Here is a 6393-nt window from a genome sequence, read left to right on the forward strand (position 1 = left end):
CATTTTTTGGTTCCCTAAAGAACCGTTTTGTGAAAGGTTCTTTAAAGAACCATTTTTTTCTTGGTGCCATAAAGAACCTTTTCTGGTACTACAAAGAACTCTTTTTAAAGGTTTTACAAAGAACCACTGATGAAAAGGTTCTTTATGGCCCCATTTCTTCCAGATAAATATCCTCACATTTATCATACTATAAATTTTCTTTAATAGTTTATATAATAGAAGAAAATCCAAAAGTAACAACACTTGACAAAAAAACAGTATATGATTAAAATATTTATTGCGTTTACATTATACATCATTGCAGTATACATCATACCTTGATACAGTGTGTGTGTGTTTAATAGGGGTGTGCACAAGTACTGGAGTATTAAGACCTGACACTGTCTGAGACTCGATCACTGAAAACATCCTCAATATCATCCGTTAATGTCATGTCTGAGTAATCAAAGGTCACAGTGAAATTAAAAACTATATATACACTATAGTGTGTAATACAGTGAATACAACGTTAATATCAGTACCCCCCTCATCCACAACTATCCTGTGGAAACCGCCACTGGTGGTTTAAACAGTTCCCGCTTTCACAGTCCTTCTGATGAATGGTTGGGGCTGGGTAGGATCCTGTAACAGGAAGAAAAAAAAAAAAAAGGAAGGAAAGAAAGAAAAAGAAAATTTAATTAGTTTCTCAATTTACATAGATTTAGCACAAGTATAATGATGCAACATGACAAAAAAAAGAGAAAAAAACTGAACAGCAGTAAGAAGAGAAACAAAATCAATGCAAGTCAAAGTGCAATCTTGCAAATTCATCCATCCATTCACTCTCCAAACCACTTTTTGTCACGGAGTCGCAGCCATCTCAGACCACAATCAACCCATCGTCACCAGATCAACACACTCCGCTCACTTGTTCACTCTCGCCGGAACTCTGATTCACCGCACCTGCACCTCCTCATCAGTGCACACCATAAATACCCTCACAACCTGCACTCCTTTGTCTGGTCTCGTCTTTACGTAAACTAACAGACTCCTTCATGACACTCACCTGTGTACTTACCTGCCATTGTGGATTCCCGTCCTTTGTCTTCTGTCGTCTGCTTCCCAGTTCCCGGTCTTCACCATCACTCATGCAAAGAGACATTATCATTACCAGTCAGCTAAGTTATTTATACATCTCTGAACTGTGATACTCACCAGTGTGCATTCCCGTCCAGTTCCGTGCCATGATCGTCAGTCCCATTCAATGGTCCATCAATGAAGAAATCGCCCAAGCTACATGCTCCGATCCTGCTCTGCTGGGAGGTCCTGAGGGGCTACTCTACCTACCACCAGCCTATCGTCTGTCCCTCATGGACTCAGCTCACGCTTCTCCTGGCTCTGGACACCCAGGTAGTCAACATACCCTCTCGCTCTTACGTCATCGCTACTGGTGGCCCACCATGGCTCAAGATATCTCTTGATACATCAGCGGATGCTCCGTCTTTGCTATTACCAACACTCCCTGCAAACTGCCACAGGGGAAGCTGGTTCATCTGCCTATTCCACATCGTCCATGGTCACACCTGGGGATTGACTTTATGACCGACCTTCCACCATCTGATAACAATACCTGTGTTCTTCATCGTTGATTGCTTCTCAGAAGCTTCTAAACTCATCCCTCTGAAAGGTCTACCTACTGCATTTGAAGCTGCAGAAGCCCTCTTCAAAAATGTGTTCTTCCACTTCGGCCTACCAGAGGACACTGTATCAGATCGCAGTCCCCAATTCATCTCACAGGTATGGCAAGCATTCTTCGAACTCCTGGGAGTTTCTGTGAGCCTCTCCTCCGGTTACCACCCGCAAACTAAAGGGCAGACTGAACGGATAATCCAGGAGATTGGGCGGTACCTGAGGTCCTCACCCCATTCCAGTGCATCCTTGGATACCAGCCTCCCTTATTTCCCTGGTCTGGTGAGCTCTTGGAGTTTCCAACTGTCAACCACTGGTTCCAGCAGAGCGAGAGGGTGTGGGACTCAGCTCACGTGCATCTCCAACAGGCAGTGCAGAGACACAAGAGGCAGGCTGACAATTGAAGAACACAGACCCCTTGCTACCAACCAGGTCAGAAGGTGTGGCTCTCGACATGGGACATCCGTCTCCGCCTGCCCTGCCGTAAGCTGAGTCCCTGTTACATAGGTCCGTTCACTGTGCAGAGGCATTTCAACGAGGTCACCTACAGGCTCTTCCACCACACTACCATCATTCCATGTGCCACTCCTCAAACCTGACTCTGAACCTTTGTTGTCTCCCTTCACACAATCTGGTGGTAATAAGGTACTTCCTCTTCCTGAGCTCGCAAACGAGAAAGTTATCTACAGGATCAGGGCTGCCCTCGACACGCGGTGGCAGGGCCAGAGTACCTCATTGAATTGGATCCAGCTGTTCTTCACACCGAACACCTAGATTGCCCAGCTCCTAGGGGTTGAGGTAGGCCGTCATCACACCATCCGGCCGTCAGGAGCCGCCCGTGGAGGAGGGGTTGTAGCCATCTCAGACCACAATCAACCCATCGTCACCAGATCAGCAAGCTCCGCCCACTTGTTCACTCTCCCCGGAATTATGATTCACCGCACCTGCACCTCTTCATCAATGCACACCATAAAGACACTCACAACCTGCACTTCTTTGTCTGGTCTCATCTCTACGTACATGAACAGACTCCTTCACGATACTAACCTGTGTACCTACCTGCCTTTGTGAATTCTTGTCATCTGTCTTCCGTCATCTGTCGTCTGCTTCATCCCAATTCCTGGTCATCACCGTCACTCCTACAAATATTATCATCACCAGTCAGCCAAGTCATCCATCTCTGAATTGTTATACTCCCTAGTCTGCATTATCATCCAGTTCCGTGCCACTGTTATAAATAAAATCTGTGTTTCAACTTAGATTGTCTGTCACCTCCTGTTGTGTGACACTTGTCTGTAGGGTCATGGGGCGGAAGCCTATCACAGCATCTTGAACCACATATCCATCTAATTAATGGTATTTAAGCAATATAAGCACTAGGTAGCAATGTTATATGGTACCTTGAAAAAAAAAAAATCTTCTGCTTACTAAGTCTGCATTTATTTAATCAAGAATACAAAACAGTAATAAAACACAAAAGAACTGTTGTCTATTTTAATATATTACATATATAATTTATTCCTGTGATCATAGCTGAATTTTCAGCATCATTACTCCAGCCTTCAGTGTCACATGATCCTTCAGAAATCATTCTAATATGCTGATTTGCTGCTTAAGAAACATTTATTATTAAACAGTTGAAAACAGTTTGCTTCTTAACATTTTTTGTGGAAATGGTGATACCTTTTCAGGATTCTTTGATGAAAGTTCAATGAACAGGATTTACTAAATTTAAAACTTTAAAAAATATAAATCTTTTTCCAACGTAAATGTCTTCTGTTACGTTTGATAAATTTAATGCACCCTTGATTAATAAAATAATTAAATTCTCTTTTTTTTCTTAATTAAAAATCTTAATATTCAAATGTTTGAATAGTATCACTGTTTCCATAAAAAATCTGGATCAGCACTGTTTTCAACATTGATAATAATCATAAATGTTTCTTGAGCATCAAATCATCATATTAGAATGATTTCTGAAGGATCATGTGACACTGAAGACTGGAGTAATGATGCTGAAAATTTAGCTTTGATCACAGGAATAAATTACACTTTACTATATATTCACATAGAAAACAGGTATTTTTAAAATTGTGATAATATTTTACAATATTTCTTTTCTGACTGTATTTTTAATCAAATAAACGCAGCAGTGGTGAGACTTCTTTTTAAAAAAATAAATAAATAAATTGCACCAACCTTAGACTTTTGAACATTAGTGTATGATTGAGGTCTGCTCCTATTCTGCTGCACGGCCCTCACCATGGAAGAATCTAGAAACATAACATGCAATTTGTCATATAATATTTAGCATGCAGTGCCAGGTTTATTAAAAGAAAACAGAGCAGAAAAGATATACATATATATATATATATATATATATATATATATATATATATATATATATATATATATATATTTCTTAAGATATCAGTATTTATGTTTTTAAATTTACCTATTTAATATTGCTCATAGTAGTGTCACTCATGTTTGGATGCCAAAGCCTTCCTAAACTGTAATATAACAGATGCATGGTCATAAGCAAATATGAGAAAAAGCAAATTTAAAAAAAGCAACAATAATAAAAAAAAAGAGCAAATGTTCACGCTGCGTGTATTAAGTGACGTCACCGATTAACGGTAGGCTACGTTACAGCGTATATTTTAAGCTAAATAAATAATTAGCCAACTTCAAATAAACCATTGACAAACTGCCGGCAAACCCTTAACAAAGCTATCAAAACCACTCACCTACACATAAAGATGTGGTTAAAAGCCCAAACTTAAACAAGAGTTTAGCCTAACTGTTACGTAACAGTTAGGTAAGGTCTTACCTCTTCAGAAAACGGTTGAGATGCTAACGGACTTTTTCGAAGACTCCGGAACCATTTCTGTGAAGTAAATATTCAACAGAAGCGTGTAAATTACATGTAACAAAGTGTCAACAACCGTTGTGTGTATTTCTCGTGTGATTTTAGGGGTTAAACTCAATAAAATTATTAAAAATAACAGTGAGAGACGGAGTTCTTAAACTTGTCAGTTGGTGTTGCTGGCCCGTTTCTATGGCAACTCAGCGCGCACGCCCATTAAAACACGTCACGCAGCACTTAAATAAGCACTTTGAATTAAAACACTACATAAACAATTTAAAATGTCATTAAATTATATTACATTATCCACCTGTTTCCGCGGGGCGCTACTATAAAAGAGAACGTGGGTACAACTTCCGGTAAGGCGGCGGAAGTAGCATACCAATGGTATTTTGTGTGCTAATTAGCGAAGAGGCTAAGTGTTTTTTGGATCATTGTTTACTTTGTAAAGTTGCAAATCTTTACGAGAGATGTCGTTACGGTGTTCAGGGACAACTCAGTTTACTACATTCTTAGTTAATAATATCACAATACAATAAACAGTTTTCGTGCCCTTAATTGCTCCCCAGCTAACCAAAATACGTGACTGTTACGTAACTGCAACGTAATTTGGTGACCAAACTTTCGTCGTGGCGACGTAACTAGTTACGTCGTGGCAACCGGAAAAGTGAAAGGTGCCTATAAGTCGCCACAACGTAACTTTGTGACGTTGCCAGTTAGTAACTGCGACGTCGTGGCAACGTTGTGTATCAATAGTTGTGTGTTGGTCATCAGTTGGTAATTCTTATATTTATTTATTTTTCTATGGGCGGACATGCAGTAGTTTAACCTAATTTATGTCCTCATTTGCCCAAACTAATGTAAAGGCTATTCCAACAGCTGTGAACGATGAATGCAGACTCGAAATGAATTCAATTCATTTATTTTGAAAAACACACAGAACATGAACAAAACTCCAAATAAAAATAATAAAATACACCCAAACTATAAATAAAAACATATAGCCTACAGCGAAACATAAAATAAAGCATTCAAGACGTTTAAACGCAGTATTATTAAAACATATTATGCTATGCTAGCATAACATTTTGCTAACATATATTCCAGACGATCAAAGAAAGATACCATATAATCACAGAGGTAAAAATATTAACAAAAGTACTTAAAGTAGACTGTGGGTAATGTTACTTAACCAATCTGACGCAGTTGTTGAACTTTATTGCTATAAAACTGACGAGAAACACGGAGAAACGTCGACGCTGTCCTCTCCAGCAGCTTGAATGTTTTCCCGATTGCCATGGCAACTCTAAGGCCACCTGCACTAACGTAAACATAACAATAAAAAAAGGTTTTGCGTCTTTCCAAAGTTAACTTTATACATTTTTATAAAAGCCATTTATTCGTTGTCACCTCGGAAAAATAAATTCTTCTCTCAGAAAAATTAACTTTACACTCTTATCAACATACTGTGGGCACGCGCGCACTACATTTGTGGAGGCGCGCGCTGTATGTCACGTCACTATATATAAAAACCAGTCATCCATACTCTGATTTGGTGAAAAGAAACATTTTTTTTCTTAAGGGGACATTTCAGTCTTGTGTCTGACATTTAATTACACGTTTTATATTGCAAATTCTGGTAATAATAACATATAAAGAATGTGTAAATGATGGTAATGAAATTACGAGCACATGACGTTGCTGCTACGTTGCCAGTAAGTCATGGAATGACCATTATATTACGAATAGAGGACGTATCTGGAACGTCCTTGGTAATCTTGTAACGTTTGGAGAACGTACTGACGACGTTGTGATATGGTAATTTGATGGTAATATTATTACGGGCATACAACGTT

General features: G+C 39.2%; 1 long non-coding RNA gene across 1 annotated transcript; it reads right to left on the minus strand.

Moving 5' to 3' along the window:
* Positions 1–2578: 2578 nt before the first annotated feature.
* On the minus strand, positions 2579–5815 carry LOC137008079 (uncharacterized). The gene is made up of 5 exons (XR_010892749.1): positions 5731–5815; positions 4502–4558; positions 4124–4181; positions 3868–3941; positions 2579–2807 (listed from the first exon to the last, which is right to left on the minus strand). It is a non-coding gene; the product is annotated as an uncharacterized lncRNA (long non-coding RNA).
* Positions 5816–6393: the final 578 nt, after the last annotated feature.

This window comes from Chanodichthys erythropterus, chromosome 19, assembly GCF_024489055.1.
Source record: "Chanodichthys erythropterus isolate Z2021 chromosome 19, ASM2448905v1, whole genome shotgun sequence".
NCBI classification, from domain to species: Eukaryota; Metazoa; Chordata; class Actinopteri; order Cypriniformes; family Xenocyprididae; genus Chanodichthys; species Chanodichthys erythropterus.